At 44.1% G+C, this 13694-nt stretch overlaps 1 protein-coding gene across 1 annotated transcript in view; it reads right to left on the bottom strand.

Annotated features, from left to right (window-relative positions):
• Positions 1-3288, bottom strand: part of LOC125446801 (creatine kinase U-type, mitochondrial-like) — a 50265-nt gene extending 46977 nt beyond the window's left edge. Inside the window, exon 1 of the mRNA XM_048520637.2 lies at positions 3155-3288. The gene's annotated coding sequence lies outside the window, so the exon portion shown is untranslated. The remainder of the gene's footprint in view (positions 1-3154) is intronic.
• Between the last annotated feature and the right edge of the window lie 10406 nt (positions 3289-13694).

Below are 13694 nucleotides of genomic sequence, written 5' to 3'. Positions count from 1 at the left end.
ACGATACCCCAAATGGCAGTCTTGTATTTTGGTATAAGCCTTTTTCACTATTAATTGTAGCAAACTGCTGGGAATCCTCATCTAACTGCAATTGCAGATAAACATGTCTTATTTCCAGTTTTGTGAAGGATACCTAAGTGTGGAGCTGGATGAACACAGCAGGCCAAACAGCATCTTAGGAGCACAAAAGCTGACGTTTCGGGCCTAGACCCTTTATCTGAAGGGTCCAGGTCTGAAACGTCAGCTTTTGTTCTCCTAAGATGCTGCTTGGCCTGCTGTGTTCATCCAGCCCCACACTTTGTTATCTTGGATTCTCCAGCATCTGCAGTTCCCATTATCTTGTGAAGGATACCTATCAGCTTTGTGTATAAATCTTCTATGCGAGAGGTTGGGTTTATCCAGCTGTGAAAACCGGTTTACTGTTTTTTTAAAATCCCCATAAAGGTGAACTGATCTCTCAGCTTTCATAATTAGTACGACCAGTGCTGCCCATTTTGCAAGCTGGATGGGTTTGATGATTCCATCGCTTTCCAACCTTCTGATTTCTAGTCTCTACTTTTGCCATTAAGGCAAGTGACGATGGGTGGGCCTGACAGAACCGTGGAGTTGCTTCCTGGTCAACACACAAAGTGGCATTGGCTTCTTTCATAGACCTAGACCTTCCCGTAAAGGATTCTGGGCACTTCATTAGGATTTCACTCAGGTAGCCATTTTTTAATTGAAAACTGTTGAGTCAATCGAGGTGAATCTTTCTCAACCAGTTTCACCCCATCCAGCCTGGGCCCGAGCCTTTTACTACGATCAGTGGGAACTGAACCAGCTGCTTCTCATTGGATTCCAGGACCTTAATCGGTAAATAGGCCCTGGTACAGGTTCTCAGTCCAGCCAAGGTCTTGCACAAACTTATGTGTTGTAGTCTAGCGCGAGTTTTGTTAAGGCTGGTTCTGCAATCACTGTTACATCTGCACGGGTATCGAGCTCCATTAGAACCGTGTGACCATTTATTTTAATTGGTTTTGGTTTGGATGTTGCTAAGCAATTTAACTGTTCCAAACCAGAGGCAGGTGGCAAATCCAGGGTGGATACCAACCTCTGAGTTTTCTGACTCCCTTTAAGTCTAGTCGGACTATTCTGCTTTCTCGAGTCTGTATACTAGCAACAACTATAATGGCTTTCCAGCCTGGATCCTGAAGAAAATTTTAAACATTTGGCTGAGGCTAGGCTTTGTTTTGGGGTTTTTCTGTGGGCTGACCTGGAGTCTCTCAGTTCAGGATATATCCTGAGTGAGGCTACACAATTGCTTCCACTCAAGTGGTGTTCTCCAAGCTCAGTCAGACCGTTGAGGGTGTCCATTTCCTTCAGAATACCCTGCAACTCACATGCTCCACTTACTGCATTTTCTAATGATAAAGCCAGTTGTAGTGCCTGCTTGAAATCCTGCTGGGTTTCAGCTAGCATGTGCTTTTGCATGGTTACATCATTACCCATTCTCATTGCCATGGAAATAACCCCACAATGGCTGGTACCCCATCATCACGTCATCCCTTATTTACACGAGGAAAGTCCTGGACTCTGGTGTAGCCTCGTCAGAGTCAAATCCCAGAATAAATGGGATGTCTGACCTCCCTGTTTTTATCTGTCAGCCAGGGCTTCCTGATTGGACCAGATTAACGGCCCTGATCAGGAAACTCATATTCTATGAGGTCCTCCTGGATGACCTTGTTACAAGCACTACAGTTAGGAATAGGACTGTGGTCGGGGGTAAGAATGGGGATGAGTGGTGGGGCTGAGGGTAAGGATGGCGATGAGTGGTGGGGATGGAATGATTGGAAATGGGAGCTGGGAAGAGCCCTTTCACAGCGACAGGTTTTGGCTGTTCCATCACTCAGGCAGGCATGGAGAGTCTCAGAAGCCATGGAGCACTGGACACTCTGGCCTGACTGTCTCCAGGCCCCTAAAGTAGCCCTACTACCTGCTGGAAACTGAGGCTGACTGAAAAATCCCTCAATGAGTGTGTTAAAGAGCCATGCTGCTCCCCACTCTATTTGGGCTGACAGTCCTACCAGCGCTCACTTTTGCTTCTGTAGAAATGGCTCATGGGTGGATGGAGCTGGCGATATTGCAGACCAGCCAGTGAGCCCAGTCGCCTTGGATAAGTCTAGCAGCAATCATTTGTTCAGGAAATGAAACCTTTGTTGTTTCAACTTTAGCTGTCACTACTTTTGCAACATAACCATTGAGCCATACCACAAAGAATGCGATCTAAGGAGTGTCAGTTGGATAAGTGTTTCCTGGACACTGGCCAGTTCCCAGCCACAAGCAAGCGATTTGCCGTTTTTAAATCCTTACAGCGGTTTATAAGATTGTGAAGGGCATACATAAACCGAACAGCAGGTGTCTTTACTCTCAGTGGGAGATTTCATACTAGGGGAGCACATTTTTAAGGTGAGGTGAAAATGATTTTAAAAAGACATGAGGGGCAGCTTTTTTACACACAGAGTGGTTTGTTTCTGGAACGAACTTCTGGAATGAAGTGACGGATGCATTTTAAAGTTTCAATGTTTAAAAGGCATTTGGATAAGTACACAAATAAGAAATATTTGAAGGGCTACGTGCCAAGCACAAACAGGTGGGGCTAGTTTAGTTTGGGATTATGATCATACTGGTTGGACTGAAGGGTCTCTATGACTGTGTGACTCTATAACACGATTTAAAACGCAATTAAAAATCTACATAATTCAAACAAATTATCAAAGCTTCAGAAAGTTCAGAAACATAGTGTGAAACATAAATCAAAAGTTCGTTAAATGCATTTTGAAGCTGATGTTGTGCAAATTAATTTGTAATTAAAATGTTTTCAAAAGTTTTACAATCATGAAACATTTATAAATTAATAATGAAACATTGATTTAATAGGTTTCTCTCTTTCTTGACATTTGATTACCACCTACAATTGTGTTTAATAGAACACACAAAGTATTACGGTAAAAGATACTCTAATTACGGGGCAGGTAGAATGTAATGATAATTAAATGAATATGAAAATAACAATGTTTCAAGCAGAACACAACATGCAATAAGCCAAGGATCATCAGACAAAGGGGGTTTTAAGTTTTTAAAACGTCTGACCTATCTAACAAAGATAATCTCTCACCTTAATTGATGTTGAGTTTCAGTTGCTGAGGCAGGCAGTGGAAAGAAACAAGAGCAAGAGAAAAATAATTGAGGAGTTGCAAAAACGTGGCTGTAATCTGATTGGATCGGCGTTATCAAGTTCCAACAGGTAGCCTGATTAACACTGAAACACTGTCGAAGTGACTTTACTCGTCTTTGTTCAATATCTGCCAGATGGAACAAGCAACCACCATTGGTCTAAGCTTGGTGTCTTTGGGGAATTTTGAAGATTGTTTACCAATGGGAATATTGTAACAATATTCTTTCTACTCCTCCTTCCAAAAAGCTCTGCAACACATCTCTTTCAACTACAAGTCTTTTTATTGTCATTATTCTGTTGTTTCTTTTCCTATTCATTTGTGGGATGTGGGCACCGCTAGCTGGCCAGCATTTCTTGCCCTCCCCTAGGTGCCCTTGAAAAGCTGGTGGTGAGCTGCCTGCTTGAACTACTGCAGTCCTCCTGCTGTGGGTTGACCCACAATGCTATTAGGGAGGGAATTCCAGGATTTTGACCCGGTGACAATGAAGGAATGGCAATATAATTCCAAGTCAGGATGGTGAGTGGCCCAGAGGGGAACTTGGAGGTGGTAGTGCTCCCATATATCTGCTGCCCTTGTCCTTCTAGATGGAAGTGGTCGTGAGTTTGGAAGGTGCTGTCTAAGGATCTCTGCAGTGCATCTTTTAGAGAGTACACATTGCTTCTACTGAGAGTCAGTTGAATGAATGTTTGTGGATGTGGTGCCAATCAAGTGGGCTTCTTTGTCCTGGATGATGTTAAGCTTCTTGAGAGTTGCTGGGGCTGCACCCATCCAGGCAAGTGGGGAGTATTCCATCATGCTCAGGATGGGCTTTGCGGAGTCAGGAGGTTAATTCCTAGTTTCTGGCCTGCTCTTTTAGCCACTATGTTAATATGGTGAGTCCAGTTGAGTTATTGGCAATCCCCAGATGTTGATAGTGAGGGATTCAGCGATGGTAACACCACTGAATGTCAAGGGGTAGTGTTAAGATTGTCTCTTATTGGTAATGGTCATAGCCTGGTATTTGTGTGGCACAAATGTCACTTGCCACTTGTCAGCCCTAACCTGGATATTGTCCAGACCTTGTTGCATGTGAACATGAACTGCTTCAGTATCTGAGGATCGCGAATGGTGCTGAACATTGTTCAATCATCGGTGAACATCTCCACTTCTGACCTGATGATGGAGAGAAGGTCATTGATGAAGTAGCTGAAGATGGTTGGGCCGAGGGCACTACCCTGAGGAAGTCCTGCAGAAATGTCCTGGAGCTCAGATGATTGACCTCCAACAACCATGGCCATCTTCCTATGTGCACAATAGAGTACTTTAAAATTCTTTTCAATTACATATTAACCTGCAATTCTATCGACTTCAAAATCAATAATTTAACAGTTGTCCTCTGTTCGATTCCATCCAGTTTACACTGTGCACACATCATCTAAAGTTTTGCTGATTTAGCATTATTAACTGATGTTGCACCTCACTGGGGTAGCACACTAACCCCCCTAAGCCCCACGATTCCCGGGGTCATCACCAAAGTAAGTAAAATTCCCCAATTGATGATAATAAAATGTGAGGCTGGATGAACACAGCAGGCCCAGCGGCACCTCAGGAGCACAAAAGCTGACGTTTCGGGCCTAGGCCCTTCATCAGAGGATGCAGGTTCACAGAAAGCGCAGACCACATATCTGTACTTAAGAAGGGTTACCATTCATGCTAAACAAATAGATTTTAGCAACAGATAAAGATTATGCACCATCCATTTATAACTCTGCCAGTTAAAATTCTAACCCGTTCATAGCACTGCCCCATGTAGATACAGAAAGACAAAAGAAAATATAGGTGTCATGAGTGGAGGGCAAGACTGGAAAAGCAGGTCAATGGTCCCTGTCTACAGTGTTTGCTGAGATAATCCTTTTGGCTTGTCAAGATACAGCTCCTTGACGTTCCTTTTTCAGGTACTGTCACTTGCTTGGAGGAGTTACAATGCAATTGATTCATAACTTATGAAATCTTTGACTTATTAGTTAAGAACCACAGCTTGCAGGGTGATGAGGGAAAAAACATTGTCTTCTTCAAGGCTGAGGGTTTCCTACTGCAGAGAAAAATACACTTCTTCCTTCTTGGAGATTCAATGGCTTCTGGCCAAACACATAAGCTATTTAGGTACCGAGGAGCCAATCATGTACTTGTTGGTAGTCAGAAGCCTTTGACATTAACAACTGGTCACTACTTCACAGACCAAGATAATAAAATGTGAGGCTGGATGAACACAGCAGGCCAAGCAGCATCTCAGGAGCACAAAAGCTGACGTTTCGGGCCTAGACCCTTCATCTACTTCATCCTCTACTACTTCACAGACCAATCATTTACTTGTTGCCAGGCAAATTTCCTTTGTGCACATCTGCAGTAAATCTCCCCACAATGCTTGAACAAGCAGTTAAGCGGCATTTACAATGAGTGTTAGGTAATTTGCTTTTAAAAAGTGCAGCAATCCATTCCACAATCCTGTATTTATAAAACATTCCCGTTGTCATTTCAGTCCACAGTCAAAAATCACAATCAGTACGGAAAAATAATTACATGCAGTCTTTATATTGAGTTCCTAATCATATTGCTCCCCCGAACTTTGAGTTTGTGTTTCTTCTCAGTTCTCCTCAGTACTAGTATTTCTAGGCTTTCGCTTTGAACATGGCAAATTGCCAAGCTGACACAGTGATAGTTTTATATTAACCTCAGGAAGTGTGGAGTTGTTGGAGTGCTAAAAGTTTGACCTAGTGAAGCATCAAATATTTAATTCGTAAAAGGTGACATAATCCATCCCCTCACCTTCCTGAAAATTTGTCATGACAAAGTTGTTCAATTATAAACCCTTAATATTTGTTTGAATTTGCATGAGTTTATTCCATTGGGGATGGCTATAATTTTCGCCCTTTACAAACATTTTTACCTTGTCTCACTTAATATTTTCTTCTGCCCGGCCCTGAAAATGGAGCTGTCATGATTTAGATTGTGTTTCCTGCAAGGGCAGTGGTAGTTTAATCAGACCTTCCAAAAATGAAAGGGTTAAATACTTGAAAACACATTGCAGGCTATGTAAAAAAAGCAGAGGAAGTGGGACTGTTAAAGAGCTGGTACAGGTCCGATGAACCAAGTGGCCTCCATCTATGTTTAAACTTCAAAGTCTTTCTGTACGCGCAGAAGGACAGAGATGAATAGTAACCCCTGAGTCGCCTCCACATATGGGATTGATGAATTCAATAGGTCAGAGATTGAACCGAAATCTCCTGATTCCTGTGACTCGGCACCATAAGTAGTGTGACTCGCAGAAACTATGAGGGCGTTGAATTGTGTGTTTCTAATGTGTTGTAACCAAGTGGGCGACAGTGAATAGTGACTTTGTGCACTTTTCACTAGTTATGTATTCCTATACTTAGTACATGTGACAAATAGATAAATCTAAATCTAAAAAAATTTCCACCAGATTTATAGTAAGTTGCATTATGATAGAATTGAAAGAAGTTTCCTTTTATTTAGGTAAGGTGTGGCTTCATGGTGTATTTGCAAAGCAGGTGAAGACGTGCATAAACTGCTTAAAATCATTACATTTCAGATGGACTTTGACGCTGACTGTGCAATTTTATCACCCATTAAGCCACACAATAATCCATTTTATTATCACCATGCTGTCTCCGTGTTTTACTGATTTTGTTCCCCGTAATCTTAAATCTCACCCTCTCATTGTGCCTGGCCCTGTCAAATCTCAAGTCATCTCCAATGTATGAGTTCTGAGTGAAAGTCAAATTGGACTCAAAGCATTCATTCTATTTCCCTCTCCATAGATTCTGAAAGACCTGCTGAGTTTCCCCAGCATTTTCTGCTTTTATTCCAACAATTCAGAAAGTATTCCCTGTAGCAAAAACACCTCAAGCCTGAAGAAGTGAATGTATTTTCCCTCATCGCTCTGTCAGCTATGGTTCTTTGTTTGAAATGTGTGGGAGCACAGAAAACATAGGTGTTTTAAGTTCAGCAACAGGGGAATGCAGAAGAACCGGTCCACAAGTTACACATCTGTCATTAGTGAACTGTGGAAAACAAAAGCTCACGCAGAATTATGGAGTACATATAATAATTGAGAACTGAACTCCAGAACAGATTCTTGGGGGGGGGCTTAAAGATAACACAGTGTGGAGCTGGAGGAGTGCAGCAGGCCAGGCAGCATCAGAGGAACAGGAAAGCTGATGTTTTGAGTCAGGTCCCTTCTTTTTCTGAAGAAGGATCCCAACCCAAAACGTCAACTTTCCTGTTCCTCTGTTGCATCCTGCCCTGCCGCGTTCCTCCAGCTCCATACTTCGTAATCTCTGACTCCAGCATCTGCAGTTCTTTGCTATATCTTTCTTAGGGGGCTTGACAAGGTAAAGTGCCGAGAAGCTGTGTCCCCATGTGAGAGAGCCCAAGATGAGAGGACATAATCTCCGAGTAAGGGATTGCTCAATTAGGAGAGAGATGAAGAGGAATTTCTTTCTCAGAGGGTAATGAATCTGTGGGATAATTTTATCACAGAGGACTGTAGAGCCTGGGCCATTAAATATATTCAAGGCTAAGATAGACAGATTTTTAATCAGTAATGGAATCAAGGGTTATGGGGTAAAGGCAGGAAGGTAGAGTTGAAGATTATTAGATCAATAATGATTGTATTTACATTTATTGCTTGTCAAACTCATTAGAGCATCTGTGTTTGAGGTGTGGTATTTAATGGATAGAGATATATCACTGAGGCTCTTAAGATCTCAGATTTCCAAATGTATTGCCCATCTCTCACTATTTTGTGATCTCTTAAGAAGGTCAGGATCAAAACCAAAACCAAATGTTGTTTAAGAAATGCATTTATTCCTTTATTCATGTTTATGATTTCTGCTTTGGACATAATACTTCAGCCTTTCCTCAAGCACCTTTCTCCCTGCCTGTGCTGAAGACACTGATTCCAGCTGGAATGCATTTCTATTTGTTGGCTGCTGCTCGCTGTTCCTTGCAAGTGGGCTTTTATCAAACATGGCCCTAGAGATTGATGATGGTGGAGGGAAGGAGAAAATACAGCAAAATTAGCAAAATGATCATTACACCTGATTCTGAGATAGTAGGAACTGCTGATGCTGGAGAACCTGAGATAATACGGTGTAGATCTGGATGAACACAGCAGGCCAAGCAGCATCAGAGGAGCAGGAAAGCTGACAGGTGTCGACCTGGAACATCAGCCTTCCTGCTCCCCTGATGCCGCTTGGCCTGCTGTGTTCATCCAGTCTACACCTTGTTATAAAACCTGATTCCATCAGTTTCTCAAAGGGCAGCCCAAGGTACAGAAGGATATGGATGCTTTGGAGATGGTACAGAAAAGGTTTACCAGAATGTTGCCTGGTATGGGGGTTTTATCTATGAAGAAACATTGGATAGAAAACAAAAGCTCATGCAGAATTATGTAGTATGTATAATAATTGAGAACTGAACTCCAGAACAGATTCTGGCGGGGGGGGGGGGGGGGGGGTGGTGCGGCGGGGGTGAGTGGGCTTAAAGATAACACAGTGTGGAGCTGGAGGAACGCAGCAGGCCAGGCAGCATCAGAGGAGCAGGAAAAGCTGATGTTTCGAGTCAGGTCCCTTCTTTTTCTGAAGAAGGAACCAAACCCAAAACGTCAAGGGATTGCTCAGTTAGGAGAGAGTCTTTATTGGAATGCAGGAGGTTGATGTTCGACCTGATAGAAGTTTATAAGATTGTGAATGGCATGAATAGAGCAGAAAGTATGAGGCTTTTTCCCAGGATAGAGGGGTCAGTTACCCAGGGACACATGTTCAAGGTGCGGAGGGGATGTAGTTTAAAAGAGATGTGAGAGGCAAGTTTTTCACACAAAGGCTGGTGAGTGCCTGGAATGTGTTACCAGAGAAGGTGATGGAAGCAGTCACAATCATTCAAGAAACACCCAAATGAATCCCTGAATAGTAAGGGTGTAGAGGGATACCGATCCTGTAAGTTTAAACATGAAAGGACAAAATGCGGGTTTGGAGGGCTGGCAGGCCTGTTCCTGTGCTGCGTTGTTCTTTGTTCTTTGTTGATACTGATTCAACAAGGCAACTGAGGTGAGGTTACAAAGGTACATTCAGGGCTTTCTTCATTGAGCATTCCCAGTCAAGGCGTTGCCTCTGCAGATGTCAGGCACAGGAACTCAGGTGGTTTTATTTTCTCTCTCGCTCAGACCAATGGTAAATTTTTGCTCCCACCTTGAAGGGATCAATCAGTCATCTTCCAGGCAGCTGAATTGAGCTTGTATGATTTAACCAGCATTCATCAAACTCAGGTCAGTTCATCTAACCTGTCTCGCAGTTTAATCAACTTCAGCTTCATTTCCCTGGTGCCAGCCCTCACCATGATACCCGATAAGATAAAGGTGCGGTTTGTTTGGAAAGTATCATAGAAACGCAACCCAAGCATTTGCAACTGACTATGTGCTACACAATGAGAGCTGTAAATGCTTCCTTCATAAGGTGTGGCAGGCACCAAGGTCATAATTTAGGAAATCTATTCCAAATCTCTCAGATTCCAGAATTGTCCTGCCCTTTAACTAAGCAGTGAACACCCAATTGTCTTTCAAATCAGTAATTAAACTATTCAAATAAATTATTATAATGCATGTTTTTGCCCTCGATTCTGAATTTGACAAACTGAACACTTCTTTTCTGAGCTGTCAGCAAGTTGCCAATGTTGAAATATATGTGCAATTGTGACAAGTTCTTCTGTGAAAACAATGGGCTGGGAACCTTTATTCAATTACACTGGAGAGCCTGGTGCAGGATGCTGTTCAAAGCACTTCTCTCAGAGAGTATTAACAGGTGATAGATAATAGTCAACTTCTTGAAAGGGCACTTCATTGGTCTTGTATACTGTTTAGAGTCACCACAGTTGAGTTGCACGTTACGTAGTTCCAGATTCCACTCTGCTGAGATCCAAGAGCAGAGACTATATCACTGTCAGCAGCAACAACAGTGTGAACTACACCAGGAGCAGCACCAGTTTTAAAAATATTGTTTCATAGGATATGGGCATCAGTGGCTGTCTCTAACTGTCTAGAGGTTAGTTAGGATTCAATGATGTTGCTGTGGGCCTAGAGTCATGTGTAAGCCAGACCAGGTGAGAATGGCAGATTTCCTTCCCAGAAGGGCATTAGTGAACCAGATGGGCATTTTTGACAATTGATAATGGTTTTGTAGTCATTAGTAGATTCTTAATTCCAAATATTTCTTATTGAATTCAAATTCCACCATCTACCATGGTGGCATTCGAAGCCAAGTCCCCAGAACATCAGCTGAGTTTCTTGCATTAATAGTCTAGTGAGAATCCCACTAGACCATCAGCTCCCCTGTGATGCTAGATTTGTGATTTTAGTTGGAATTGTGGAATGATGGCAGATTTGTGACTGCAGTTGGGAGCCTAAGTGATGCTAGGTTTGTGAATGTAGTTGGGATTCTGAGCTGTTCCAGGTTTCTCTGTAGTTGGGACTTTGGGCTGATGTGGGGTGGGGTGGGGGAGCAGGGTGGGGGGTGTGGGGGGGTGGGGGTGTGCAGGCGGCAGGGGAGCGGGTGTAAGGAGTAAATGATAGTTAGAGATAGAGCCCAAATAGAGAGAATAGTTGGATGGACAAAGGAGTTGATTGTGATCTGGCTGGGAGGGTGAATAGCTGTTAATGGAGACTGTTAGTGGTTAATAATAGGTAGTGTGTAATGGCAGACTATGTGCTAACAGGGCTTGGTGTGTGCAGTAGGGGACTAGGACATGGGGGATTTCAGGCCCTAAAATTATTGGACTCTATTGAGTCCGGAGGGTTTCAGGGTTCCCAAGCGGAAAGTGAACAGTTGTGCTTCAAGCTTGTGCTCAGCTTTGCTGGAGCACTGCAGCAGGCTTGAGACAGAGGTGTTGGCCAGGCAACAGTGTGGTGTTTTAAAGTGGCAGGCAATGGGAAGCTCAGGGTCTTTGTGGCGAAGTGGTCACCCAGTCTAAGCTTCCTTTCCCCAGTGTGGAGGAGACCACACAGTGAGCAGCGAATGTAGTAGACTAGATTGTGACAAGTGCAGATAAAATGCTGCTTCACCTGGGAAATGTGTTTGGGCCCGTGAATACTGAGGAGGGACGGGGTGAATGGGCAGCTGTTACACCTTCAGCAGTTGCAGGGAAGATGCCGTGGGCCTGTTGGGGGCAGAGGGGAGGGCAAATTGGGAATGCAGGAAGAATGGACCAGGTGTCCAGGAAGGAAAGATCCCTGCAAAAAAGTGGACGAGGGCGGCGAGGGGAGTATGTGTCTGGAGATAGCGGAAATGGAGGTTGATGATTTTCTGGATATGGCTACTGGATGGGACGCTAGGTAAAGACAAGGGAAGAGATGGGGTGAGGACGGAAGTGCAGGAGATGGATCGGACCTGGTTGAAGACTCTGTCGACAACAGAGCTCGGGAATCCTCGGGTTAGGAAGAAGGTGGATGTTTCGGAGGCTCGCTTGTCGAAATTGGTCTCATCGGAACATCTGCAATGGAGATGGAGGAACTGGGAGAATGGAATGGAATCTTTCCAGGAAAGAGGGTACAAGCATGTATGTTCCAGGTAGCTGTGGGAGTCAGTGGGTTCATAGTGAATGTTAGTGGCCAGTCTATCCCCAGAATTGAAAACAAAAATGTTGAGGGATGGAAGGGAGGAGTCCGAGGTAGACCGGATGAAAGTGAGGTCATGGTGGAAATTGGAAGCAAAACCAATGAACTTTTCCAGATGAGAGAGAGAAGCAACACCAATCATATCATTGCTATACCAGAGAAAGAGTTGTGGGTGGGGGCCAGAATAGGACTGGAGCAATGAAGTTTCACACACCCCACGGAGAGACAGACCTGTGTGGGCACCCATGGCCAGCCCTCTGATCTGAAGAAAACCAGAGGAGAAGTTGTGAAGGGTGAGAACAATCTCTGCCAAGCAGAGAAGGGTGGTGGATGGGGATGGTTCAGGCCTCTTCTCCAGGAAGAAGAGAAGAGCCCTGAGACCGGCCTAGTGAGGGATGGACATGTAAAGAGATTGCATCTCCATGGTAAAGAGGAGGCGGCTGGAGCCTGCAAACTGGACATTCCGAAATTGGCTTAAAGCGTCAGAGGGATCACAGATCTATGTGGGCAGGGATGGGACAGGGTAAGAAAAGACTGAGTCAAGGCAGGAAGAGATGAGTTCTGTGGGGAAGGAGCAGGTTGAACCAATGGGTCTGCCCGGGCTGTCCTGTTTGTGCATTTTCATAAGGAGCTAGAAACAAGCTGTACAGGGCTGGGGGTCTACCAGCTTGGAGGCAGGTTGGGGAAGATCACCAGATGAAATGAGGCCAGTGACTGGAGTTGATACAATGCTCTGATATGCCATGCTGGGGTCATGGTCCAGAGGAAGACAGGAGGAAGTATCTGCAAGCTGGCGCTCAGCCTCTGCAATGTATAGGTCAGTACACCAGACTACAATAGCCACCACCCTTATTGGCAGGTTTAGTAACAAAGTCACAGTTGGATCTAAGCGCATGGAATGCAGTTATTTTGAAGGTAGACAGGGTTGGATTGGGTGAGGGGAGCTGAGAAATTTGGGCGAGTAATGTCATGTCGACAGTTCTCAATGAACAGATCGAGTGCAGGTAAAAGGCCAGGAGGAGGGGGCTTGGTGGAGGGAAGAGTGTTGGAGCTGTGCGAACCGGTCTGTGGGATGTAGAGAGGATTCTTGTCCAAAGATATAGGCACAGAGGTGAAGATGGCAGAAGAGTTCATGCTCAAAATTCATTAAGGAGGGGTGCAGAGGCATAAAGCTCAGATCTTTGTTGAGTACAGAACATTCAGCATTGGAGAGGGGAAGGTTAGGAGAGACTGTGAATACCCAACAAGAGGTGAGGTTGTCGGAGGGGATGGAGTCAAAGGGAAAGGGATGGAAGGAAGGTTCCAGAAAGCCATGGATATCCCTGAGTTGTTGCATGTTGTGACCTTGATGCCTGAAAGGAAAAGAAAATGTTCCTTGTTAGCACAGCGAATGAGCTGGGGGATGAAGTGGAACTGCAGAGTGGTGCAGCCCTGAGCCAGTGTGTTGCAGTGCTGTTGGAGAGAAAGTTCCCTGTAAAATGCATTGTCAGAATCTGGCTCCACCACACTCTCAGGCAGTGTACTGCAGCCTCTGACAATTCACTGTGTGAATACATTGACAAATGTACAAATTTGAAGCAGGAATAGTTTGCTTTGACCCTACTCTGTTATTCAGTAATTTCATAGCTGATTGGATTTCTCCTCATTCCCACGTACCCCTGAAAAACTCACATCTCCTGGGTTATCAAATATCTGACTATCCCTGTCTTAAAAATATTGGAAGCCTCTGATTCCATCATCTTTTGGGAAAGTGAGTTCCAGATACTTTTGACCTTCTGAGAAAAAGTTACTTGTCCCTTTCTCTGTTTTAAATG

This window comes from Stegostoma tigrinum, chromosome 36 (assembly GCF_030684315.1).
Source record: "Stegostoma tigrinum isolate sSteTig4 chromosome 36, sSteTig4.hap1, whole genome shotgun sequence".
NCBI classification, from domain to species: Eukaryota; Metazoa; Chordata; class Chondrichthyes; order Orectolobiformes; family Stegostomatidae; genus Stegostoma; species Stegostoma tigrinum.
The sequence above is the reverse complement of the archived record's forward strand: the minus strand, read 5'-3'. Positions and strand labels throughout refer to the sequence as shown.